The sequence below is a fragment of the Vitis riparia genome, chromosome 9, assembly GCF_004353265.1.
Source record: "Vitis riparia cultivar Riparia Gloire de Montpellier isolate 1030 chromosome 9, EGFV_Vit.rip_1.0, whole genome shotgun sequence".
Lineage (NCBI taxonomy): Eukaryota > Viridiplantae > Streptophyta > Magnoliopsida > Vitales > Vitaceae > Vitis > Vitis riparia.
The window spans coordinates 23147330-23158966 of NC_048439.1; the positions used below are offsets into that span (position 1 = coordinate 23147330).

Here is an 11637-nt window from a genome sequence, read left to right on the forward strand (position 1 = left end):
AAAAATCAATAAAAAGCTTGTTTTCTACTAGAGACGTGAAGAAAGTGGGTAAAGCTATTTCTAAATTCTTTCTCTTTAATGTAATACCCTTTAATGTAGTTGATAATGGGCCTTACTATCAATCAATGATTGATACCATAGTAGAAGCAGGTCTAAGCATCAAAGGTCCCATGGGATACCAAATTGGAAATATATATTTAAAGAGAAGGTGCAAGAGCTTGAGGTATATATAACAACATTGAAGGTTAAATGACCTATATATGGGTGCACAATCATGTGTGATGGTTGGAGTTCTAGGACTAGAAAGCCTATCACCAATTTCATGATTTATTGTGATAGAAATATGATATACCATTATTCAATTGACACTACCAACATACCTAAGACAACATACTACATTTTTTCCCTTATGAATAAAGTTGTAGAGAAGGTTGGGGAGGAAAATGTTGTTCAAGTAGTCACTGATAATGAGGCAAGTTTTAAAGCAGTCGGTATGTTATTGATGGAGAAGCGGAAGCATTTGTTTTGGTCTCCTTCTGTAGCCACTGTATTGATTTAATGCTTGAAGATATTTCAAGCATGAAGCAGATTAAGGAGACATTAGATCAAGCAAAGATGATAATAGGATTTATTTATAATAGCTTGAAAGTAGTGAATTTGATGAAAGTGTTCACCAAGGATAGAAATCTGTTAACGCCAGGAATAACCCATTTTGCTGCTGAATCCATTTCACTTGAGAGTCTTATATGTTATGAGGCTAATTTGAAGAGAATGTGCACAACAAATGAGTGGCGTGAATTCAATAAAGATAAGAGTAGAAAAAGTTTAAGAGATAAGGTATCCAACCTTATCTTAACTAATCGATTTTAGAAGAAGGCAGGGGAAGTTCAAACCATCATGTAACCTTTCGTCAAAGTATTGAAATTGGTTGATCAAGATAAAAAGCCCACACTATCAATCATTTATGAAGCAGTGGACAAAGAAAAATTGGATATCAAGGCATCAGTCAAGCAATGGGAAAAGTATTGGAAAATCATTGATAGAAGGTGGGAAGGTCAATTGCACGGACATTTGCATGCTGCATGTAATAAAAAAATTATTTATATATTTTTTATTATTTTTTTCAAGTACAAATTATTATAAACCGATCATTATTTAACTTATGGCAGCATATTTTTTAAATCCAATGTTCCAATATTCAAAGTATTTCTCCAACCATCTAGAAATTAAAATTAAACTAAAGTAGGTTATCAAGAGATTAGAACCAAATTTGGATAGATAAGCAAAAGCTATTAACGAGGTATAATAATTGTTTGTGACCTTTATATAATACATTTTTCATATGTAATGTGCATTAAAAAAAATGTTAATGATGTAGGTGAAATTATTTGTTGACGGCCAAGGAGAATTTGGAAGTGCACTTACAAAGAAAGCAATAAATCAATCTCTTCCAGGTACTCAATACATTCACATCTATTAAAAATAAGAAATTATCATCATTTTTTGTTAAATATATCATAGTGATTAATAAGTATGCATTTTCTTTATTATAGCTGAATGGTGGAACAACTATGGCGACGAAGGTCCACATATACAAAAGATTGTTGTCAAAATTTTAAGCCAAACTTGTTCTTCATTAGATTGTGAAAGAAATTGGAGCACGTGGTCATTGATTCACACAAAGTTGCGCAACCGTTTGGCAATGAAAAAGTTGCATAAGTTAGTTTATGTGCACTACAATATGCGATTTTGAGTTAAGAATTTGATGCAAGAGCGAAACAATGAAGACTTATACAATGCAATTGATTTGAATCATATCTTTAATGATGATGATATATTATATGAGTGGATACGAGAAGGAGAGGAGCCTATTTTATCATTTGATAATTTGGATTGGTTGGATAAAAGGTCTTCCCGTTAATGAAGAAGGTAGAGAAACAGTTCATGAAGATGATGGTGCCACAAATCATAGAGTTAGTAGGAGTACAAGTAATGCTACACAAGAAAGAGATATTGATTCCCGTCATAAAGTTAAGGTCCCTAGAATAATTTCTTCAAGTTCTAGTAGTGATGATGGTGACAATGGGAGTAATAGGCGGGGTGGTGGCACTAGTGGGGGCAATAGAGGAGTTGGTGGCATTGGTGAGGGTATTGGAGGAGATGGTAGCATTGGGGGTGGTTATGTTAGTCAAGTAGATCCTAGCATGTCATGGGCACAAGGAGATAATAATTAATGTCACACAAGATACAAATCATGGATATCGACCAGGGATACGAGAACAATGAAAGCATTTGGAAAGACTAACTACATTTCCTAGTGATGATGATTATTCTAGTGGGCATGATTATCATATATCAAATTATCATCGTATTGATGAGCACTTACAGAATATGGGTATAAGATCAAGGTCGTATTTCAGAGGAGTAGATGATAGATCATATCACAACTTTAGAGACCGTGATAGCTCTTCCAGTACTTTTAGTAGAAATGATTTTGATTGATTTCCAATGATGCATCTAGAGGGATATTCAAATACTAGAACATGAGCTAGTGATTCCTATGGATATGATCAATCTTCTAGTAGTAGTAGCATTGCTTATCGAGGTTTTGGATACTATCAATATGGTGTTGATCTCGAACAGCCTTCAAAACCATATTTTCCTGATTATGGATCATCAAGTCAATCATATCAGCTAACATATTCGAGTTATGAACAACTCTTTCAACCATATCCTCACTATGGGAATTACCATCCCAATTTGTATACTCGTCGTAGGATTGATGGTGATGATTTTGAACCCCCTCGTCATTGAACATGGAATTGATTATTGTATTGTATGTTTGTTAGTAAAAATGTTATTATATTTGAAATAAATAATTCTTTTATTAGCATTATCATAAATAACTTTGAGCGGATACTTTTATAACTATTTAAATAATGTTAAATGTGAGACAATTTTATTTTATTAAGTTTTTGAGCTTATTTAATTGTATATATATTTCTAATGATTTACATAATATTTTTATAATTTTTTGAATTATCTAATTAGCTTATTTTACGTATCATCCGATACCAAGTTAACACATCGAGACCAATACACCTCGGGACACTCCGAGTCAGTGACCGATACCACGACTTTGAACCATGCTACAGATGCATTGACAACATGGCAATGCAACCAGCCTTAAGGCAGTGGCACCCACCATACTGTGCATGAGCCCACAATGGAAAAGTATTCCTATAAGTTGCATAGTGTAACATGTAGTTCTTCATGAAGGCTCCAGTGTTTTCCTGTCATAGATAATTGATGATTAAATGGTTAGACTACCACCCAGTATATACAGTCAGCTACAAAAGAACATCATTTTCCATTTCCCAAAACCATGTTAAAATGTTGCTCCTTTTGTTTTTTATTCATGTTCAAGTGAGCTACATGTTGGGGAAAATCACCATATTCCATTTGGGAATTAATCAACAGCTTTGCAGCCCTGTGAAGAGGTGTTGGGTCTCTCTTCGCCTGTTAGAAAGGAAAGGTTAGACTCAAATATTTGGGGAGAAGCCATATTGTGAAAGCAATGTAGAAGACCCAGGTAAGCTTATTGATGATGGAACTGTAAAAACTAACCTGCCCAGAAGAAAGCAGCCCCATCAGGGCCCACCTGATTTGTACCAAATTTCACCTGTTTCCTTCAAGGGGTGTATATTTCTATATCACCAAGCACAAGGATTACTTGTTTTTGTCCATGTTTCTACCAGAAAACAGAGCAATAGGTGGCATGTAAAAATTACCTTGTCCAGGCAAGAAGTACAGTTCTCTCCCCAACCACCATCATCTCTTTGTGATTTGAGTAGAAACCCAACAGCTCTATGAATAGCAAAACAGTTGTGGTAAGTCTTGCCAGCAGCTAATAGGCCCCCAAGCGCAAACCATGAGCCATAGGTGAAACATACTCCCTAATTACCATACCTGGTGAGATGTTTCTTTGTTTAAATGGATCTACGCTGCATATATAAAAAAAGATTTCCCTAGTGAAATAATAATAGTGGAGTTGAGAAACATACCATGAGCCATCAGGCATTTGCATGTCTTAAATGTACTTAGCAGCATTTGTGATGAAATAATTGTTGATGCAGTGCACTCAACATACCTGCATCATTGCTTTGTTAGTCTCCAAGGACGTTAAATCTAGCAAAGTTAGGAAAGAAAGCTGGTCTATTATCAAGAATCTTACTCATGCTCGATGACAATGTCTGTAAAAAATTCAGTGGGATTAAGTAGCCGAAAAGAGAAGAGATTGGCATTGATTTAGATTCAAAGAACACAGAGTTAGAAAGAGAGAGATAATGCAGAAATATTGAAGTTACTTAAACATGTTGAAGTAATTTACCTCCAACCATTCTGAAGCTCCTACAGGCTCCCATGCAGCTAAACCACCATTTTTACTCTACAGTGGTTTAAAAAATTGGGGTTATTGCTACTAAGAAGTTATGACCTATTTTGTGATGGGGACAACCATGGAAATGGCGTAAGGAAGATGATTCTCAACTGTAGAGAAAGCAAGATGTTGACAGAATCAAATAGTTGTTCAGGTTCCATCTTCATACCAACAATTTCTGGTGTCATCATTGAAAATAGGAGACAACACTGTGACAAAGAGGGGACTTCAGTAATAAACCAAGTAACTTTAGTTAATCTGCAAGCCCTGATTCAGTTGAAGTGTGTGAGCAAAAAGAGTTACCTTCAAACCTTCTGCAGTGCAATCAGAAACTTGCCAACCATTATCCTGATCTGAGAATGTCCACGATCCCTTGGAAATGTGGCGGTACATGCTTTTAAAGTCACCAGAAGGATTGTCCTTGACCTTCATGATTTCAGGCAGTATGAAGTAAATAGACCATGAGAAACCCAAGTAGATTCTGGTTGAACTAAAGAAATAAACGATGGAATTCAAGATCAAACCTGAGATTCCTTTATGAATTCATGTCCTTTCTTGAGTGCAGGTCCAAGTTCATCAATCATATTGCAAGCTAGCAGTGCTTGAATGGATAAACTAGTGTCCCACTCTTGACTAGCAAAGCTATGCAATAATCGACAATTTCAAAACCAATTAGGTAGGAAAAGGATAAAAGCAGCTTCAAACTAGTTGCATACGTGAAAAATTTTAAGAAAAAGATCAACAGATATTATCTAATTTTCCTACAACTGTTTGGGAGATTAGTGATTGAATTAACTTGTCTTCTAACCTGCATCTTTATTCCATCTTCTGCAACCCATATATAATCTGGGATCCTTGCAAGGTGCTTCTTGAAATAATCCCCATTTGGATCTTCAACCCAACATGAGAGCATACACAATACCTATTCAATTTAAGCGATATCAGTACCTCAAAGAAGTGACATATTGTCTGAATAGTCATTATCCATTACTGAAAAAATACCTTCTCCACACATCCAATGGTTATGTATTGACTACTTTCATCTTCATAATGGATGTGTTTCATTGTTACTTCAAAAGCCTTCTGTCTCAACTTGTTGAAGGGCCAACGAGTAAGAAGAGGATTGGTACATATGTACAAACTATCCCACATCAGATCTTGTATTAGGGGATGGGGGTAGTAGAGATCCTCCTGCAATAAACAATTTTGAATGTGTTTCATGCATGCGAAGCATATTCATAGGAAAAAGAAAAGTTTTCCATACAAAATCAAAACTTACCTTCGCACAAAGATGTCGTACTTTCTTCCAATTGATTTCATTATATGGTTGAAGGAAGAGCTCTTTTCTCAATTCTAGAACAAGAGGCGTGATTGGGCCAACAAATCGTTTACCATATAAGTATGACATGGGCATGTAAACCAACCGACAGTAGCTCCACATTTTTACTGCATTTATGGACTCAAATTACAAGAAGCTCGACCAACGATAGGAAAATGAAAGTTAGACCAAAGTAGACATGGGAAAGACTAGTAAACCATCCCCAGGTTCAATTTTTAAGTATTCATGCGTGATCTTATAATTGTATAAGGCTAAAGTTACACAACTTTTGGCTTAAACATTTCAAGTCCGTGTGACCAATTCCAAGTTTTATGTAAGAAGACTCTATGATGTAAAATGTATTAAGTGCAGAAGTAGATGTGAAATTCAAGCACTTAAGTAGATGACTACAGCACAAACTTGGATGCATAGGAAGACGAGAAGGGAAGAGCCAAAACTCTGGGGGCATTGGGTTGCTTCCTGACTAGTCAAACAAGCCAAAAATCTACACGAAAGAAGCAATATCATATAAGATTCAGTCCATCACACAAGAATGCATTGTATAGGATGAATGTGAACTTGTGTTTCAAGTGGCCATACTGAAATCCAAGTCTTTCCCCAAGAGGGAATAGATGTCACTCCACCACGATCGAGGATCCATTTACGCCCTCTTGCACAAGCATTGTCTCTACCACCATCGCGCCCTTCTCCAAGGATACGTATACAAATGTAGATGAGTGTTGTACAAAACATTGTGCCGTGTCCCTCAATATGGAATCCCCACCCGCCATCTTCATTCTGCAATGTACATAAACCATTTTCATACTTCAAAGCTCTAAGCCCATTTATGAGGTTATGATGATGACTAGGTTCAAAATATATATACCTGATGGCAGTATAGGTAGCGAAGAATTTCTTTACGATATTCTCCAGGGAATACAGTGTCAAGATGCCCTGTAATGTATAAACACATGACTTGCATTTTCCATGAAATTATTCTATTGAGAATGGCTATTAAAATGGTCCATATACATGATTTTAAGGAAGGTGAGGAGGGTGTTCAGTAGACTCACCAGGGGAGGAAGGAAATACGATGGGCCAGAATTTTCTGTAGGCCAATGACCATCACTAGCCTACAAGGCTGAAAAGAAATGTGCACCCCTTCTCAATGCTATTGTGACTGTCTCATATGTAATTGCTTCACCATCCCCAACCTTCACTTGTAGTATTGTTTGTTTGAAATTCTTCTCTCTAAAAAACTGCAGGTTTTGTTTTTTTTTTTTTTTTGGCCAAATGAAATGGGAGTTAGTGAAGAACAAGTTTAAAAGAAAAGAAAAGGTAAATTAACCTCAATAGTAAACATCTATTCATACAATTGTTCCAAGCTAAATGGGACTATTAGAGTCAAGATAGGTGTAACGTTAAAGTGCATAATATATATTATAAACATCTATTCATACAATTGTTCCAAGCTAAATGGGACTATTAGAGTCAAGATAGGTGTAACGTTAAAGTGCATAATATATATTATAAACATCTATTCATACAATTGTTCCAAGCTAAATGGGACTATTAGAGTCAAAATAGGTGTAACAATTGTTAAAGTGCATAATATATATTTTGAGTCCAAATCCTATAAACTTAATTTTTTAGGAAATTGGTTGTTCAACATGATATCAAAACTCGATTATACAATAGGTCTCACTGTCATTATTGAACAATCTGGTTGACGGTCTCTCAACCTAGGGCAAGGCCCAAAATCACCTACTTGTAGCCATGGTTTGAAATGTCGCAAGCTTACCAGGAATTGAACCCAAGCCGAAATATTTGGGTTGAAACTTGGCTACCACTGGGTAAGCTCACTTTTGTTAATATATATTCAATTTTGAATATGTTAAAGTTTATTATTAAAAAAAATCTAATTATTTTATTTTAAATTTTATTTAATTGTTTATAAAAGTATAAAAACTAACATTATAATTTTCTTAACAAGACTTTTTTATATCATTTATATGATAATTAAATATAAAAAATATAAATATTAAAAAAATTATATATGCACCATAATTTATTTTACATTATTAAAAGCATTTAAATTAAATAAATTATAGTTTTATATCATTTATATGATAATTAAATATAAAAAATATAAATATTAAAAAAATTATATATGCACCATCATTTATTTTACATTATTAAAAGCATTTAAATTAAATAAATTATAGTTTTAATATTAAATGTATCATCATTTATCTCATTAATCCCATTTTAAAAAATTACTATCACTTCACTTTTAAATTTTTTATATTTATCCTTTTAATTTTGAATCTTTTTATTTTAAAATATTAAAAATATAAATTTATTCAAAAAAAAATTACTAAAATATAAAAAAATAATGAAGTTCTAATATTTTATAAATTAAAATTAATTTGAAAAGATAAACAATAAATTGTATATTAAGACTCATATATCCATGTTTACCGATATTTTTCTCCTTAGTCATACATATGTCAATTACACTTACAAAATAACTTTAACATGTGTATTTTTATTTATTTTATCATTTTTTGGAGTTTTTCCAAATATTTTCATGAATTTTGAATAATTTTCATTTCATTGATATTTCTATCAAACTATCCACCAATATTTCCGATATATTCATAAAATCCAAGCATTGATATATCTGTATTTATCGATATTTTAAACCACGCTTATAGTATCCCTAATATATCTATCAAATAGGAGGCTACACATGCATGAGGCGCAGTGGAGCTAGGAAATGAAGTGATATATATATATATTGAATAAAGTGAACATATAGCAAAGTGGTAGTCTTCTATTTTTCCCCTTAGAGTCATTTTTTTGGCTTTGCTCCTATGCATGAGGGAGGGCGTTAGAGTCCATGAGAGAGAGTGCTACATATATACGAGCTCGCATATATTGTGTCCAAATCCTATAAATTTAAATTTTTAGGAAAATTGATTGTGCAAGAACAATGACCAATTGATTTGTTTGGAGGTGAAAACAAGATTCTAAAGAGGACCCCATATCTTGCTCTTTCTTGGGTTCATTTTTTCATGCAAATCATCACCTATAATCAAACAAAAAGAAACAAAATAAGAAAAGCTATATAGCTAGACTACGTAAAACAAGATATATGAATGGAAGACATGTATATTCAGTGAAAAACTGCAATCTAGGACGCAGATGACAGAGCAATATGTGTTGTGATATCAAGACTTGAGATAGATGGGATCAAATCACCTGCATCGATCCGCCAAAGGAGGCCGCTGCTGGGCTTAACCTGATATCGGTTTTTCCAGAAGTTCTCACGAGCTGCTTCGACCGCAGCTCGCTCTTCTGGAGTTCCATAATCAGGATCAAACTCCCATATCTGTCTTCCCACGAAGTTGTTGGTGGTGTAGATGTAGGGATCATTGCCTCCATCTGCAACCTTGAGCCTCCACATTTTCTAACTCACCAAACTGAAGAGATATATCTCTATATATATATATCTAAGTTTACAAATATGTGTGTCTCCCTTCCGAAAACACCTGCTGATCATCCAATCACCATAAAGGTAAGACAGGCTTTTCTTTGCAATAAAATTAAGTTAAAATGATACAGATCAAGGACAGAGAGATAGGTGCTGGGTGGGCAGAGAAGAGAGAAACTTCAGAAACTTGGAATGGATAGAAGCACAACACCAAGTCACCAACCCCCATCACTTCTATCAATTCATTTTTCACCCACTTCAAGTATTATGGATTTTTTCACCAACCCCCACCACGTTTGTGGAATTTTGGGACTCTCAAGTATTTTTTATTGATATATTTTATTTCAACGAAAAGCTTCTCTTACCTTTATGGAGCCTCTGATATGAGGATGGTGATTGCATGACCAGTAGGTGTCTTTGCAAAAAAAAAATTATGGAATTGATATATTTCTAAATCAAAGAATCCAATGCATTAATTTTATTTAAATAAAGTTTATTTATTTATTAAAAATATATAATTATGCGCAAAGGAGAACCTGCGAATAGTCATTTTAGGCCACTTTCGATCTGTGAAATTTTGGGATTACTTGATTTGGTTTTTGAGCTCTAAAACTCGTTAATAAACCTAACACATGAAATTTTATTGAATTTGAAGTCATTTAACACATGGAGAAAGCCCAATAAAGTCAATAAACTTGGTGGGGGAGGATTAGGTTTATGAATGAAAATATTAATTTTTAATTTATTCTTATCTATATATATATATTTTTTTTTCCAATCAACCGATCATCTCTTTGTCAATTTTCTTGCATATCTGATAATGAAGGCCACTTTGATTGTTGTTAATCGGATTGTTGATGATATATTGCTGAGAAGTTGATGAATGGTTAATTGATCTCGTGTTAATTGATGCCTATTAGAATTAAGATTAGAGTTATTTTCTTTGAAATTATTTTCACTTGATTGAGGCCTTTTGATAACAAATGATAGTGGCTAAGAGATCCTTTATTTGATTTTTATTGCCTTCAATTTTATTTTTGGTTATTCATTTTTTATTGTGATGTTTGGATTATTCACCTTGTTGTCGTTTTTTTAGAATTATTGAACCTTTGTAATTAAAAATTGAATCAGGTTGTTTCATATCTCTCTAAAAATTTTCTCATGATTGCATAATGTTGTAGACTTCCCAGATATATTGATAGAATTTTGTTTGAGTCTAAAATCATTTTTCAATTAAGAGATATAAACCAATATTTCAATAGGTCCATTTTTTCACTCTATTTTGGACACCATAAATTGTTTTGTAAAATTAAATTATTTCATGATCTCTTTAATTTGTTTTGATATTTTTCCATTAATATAAATTCTTAAATTTAATTTTAGGGCCCTGATTTGTTGAAAATTAATTCTCCAAGTATAACAAAAACATTCTTTTTCCTACACCTATTGCAGTAACCCTTTTTGTAGTCAAGGAAAGTTTGGCATAATTTAAAAATTCATATTTTATGATTAAGTCATGTTGTTATTTTTTATGTAAGTTAGATATATTGAAGGTATTGTACAACTTTTTTTCATGATTTTATTATGCATATAGATAGGTTAATTGAATTAGTATTTTCATGCTATAGGATTTTGTTCTGTTTTTTATCAATATATTTGTGATTAAATCAAGTATCAAACGAGATACGATTGGATGATTTAGCCTTTTGGATTGTAATCTAGACACATAAGAGATATTGTCCAAGTTTTTTTATGGTGAACTTCCATATCTAGGAATTTTTTTAGGATATATTTTGAAAGTGTCTTCAATCTAGATGCATGTCGAATATACTATAGAGTGTCCTTTATGTGAATTAATCTGGTATTGATTGACACGTAATTAAATGTTTTGGGATTTTGTATTGTAATCTAGACATATTCAAGATGTTATCCATTTTTTTTTTATTATGCAATAATACCTTTAGGTATTTATTTATGATTTATTTTAAGAACTTCTATGTTCTGACTCAATGCTGAGTATTTTGCATGATTTGTTATTCCTTTATTGGAGTAGTGGATGCATTATGTATGATGATAGATTTTATTAAGATTTTTCATGTCTATTTTTTATTGCTTGTGAACTAACCCTTGTTGATTTTATGAAAGCACTATACATGTTATTAAGGTATCTTCCTCTCCTTCCTTTATTTGATTTTTTTAAGAGGAAATCATCTAACCATACATCATCTATAAAAAAATATGAGATTTTGGAACTTTACTTTTTCCTTTTTAATTTTGTTGTAAAATGGGAAAAAATATTGTCTATTCATGCACTCCAATAGTGCTTTCAAATTTGTTCCACAATTGCTCTCAAAAGTAAAGGACAAAGTACATACCAATTTAATA

The 11637-nt window shown here is 32.9% G+C and overlaps 1 pseudogene; it reads right to left on the reverse strand.

The window, feature by feature from the left end:
* Positions 1 to 3386: 3386 nt before the first annotated feature.
* LOC117922029 lies at positions 3387 to 9291 on the reverse strand (annotated as a pseudogene).
* Between the last annotated feature and the right edge of the window lie 2346 nt (positions 9292 to 11637).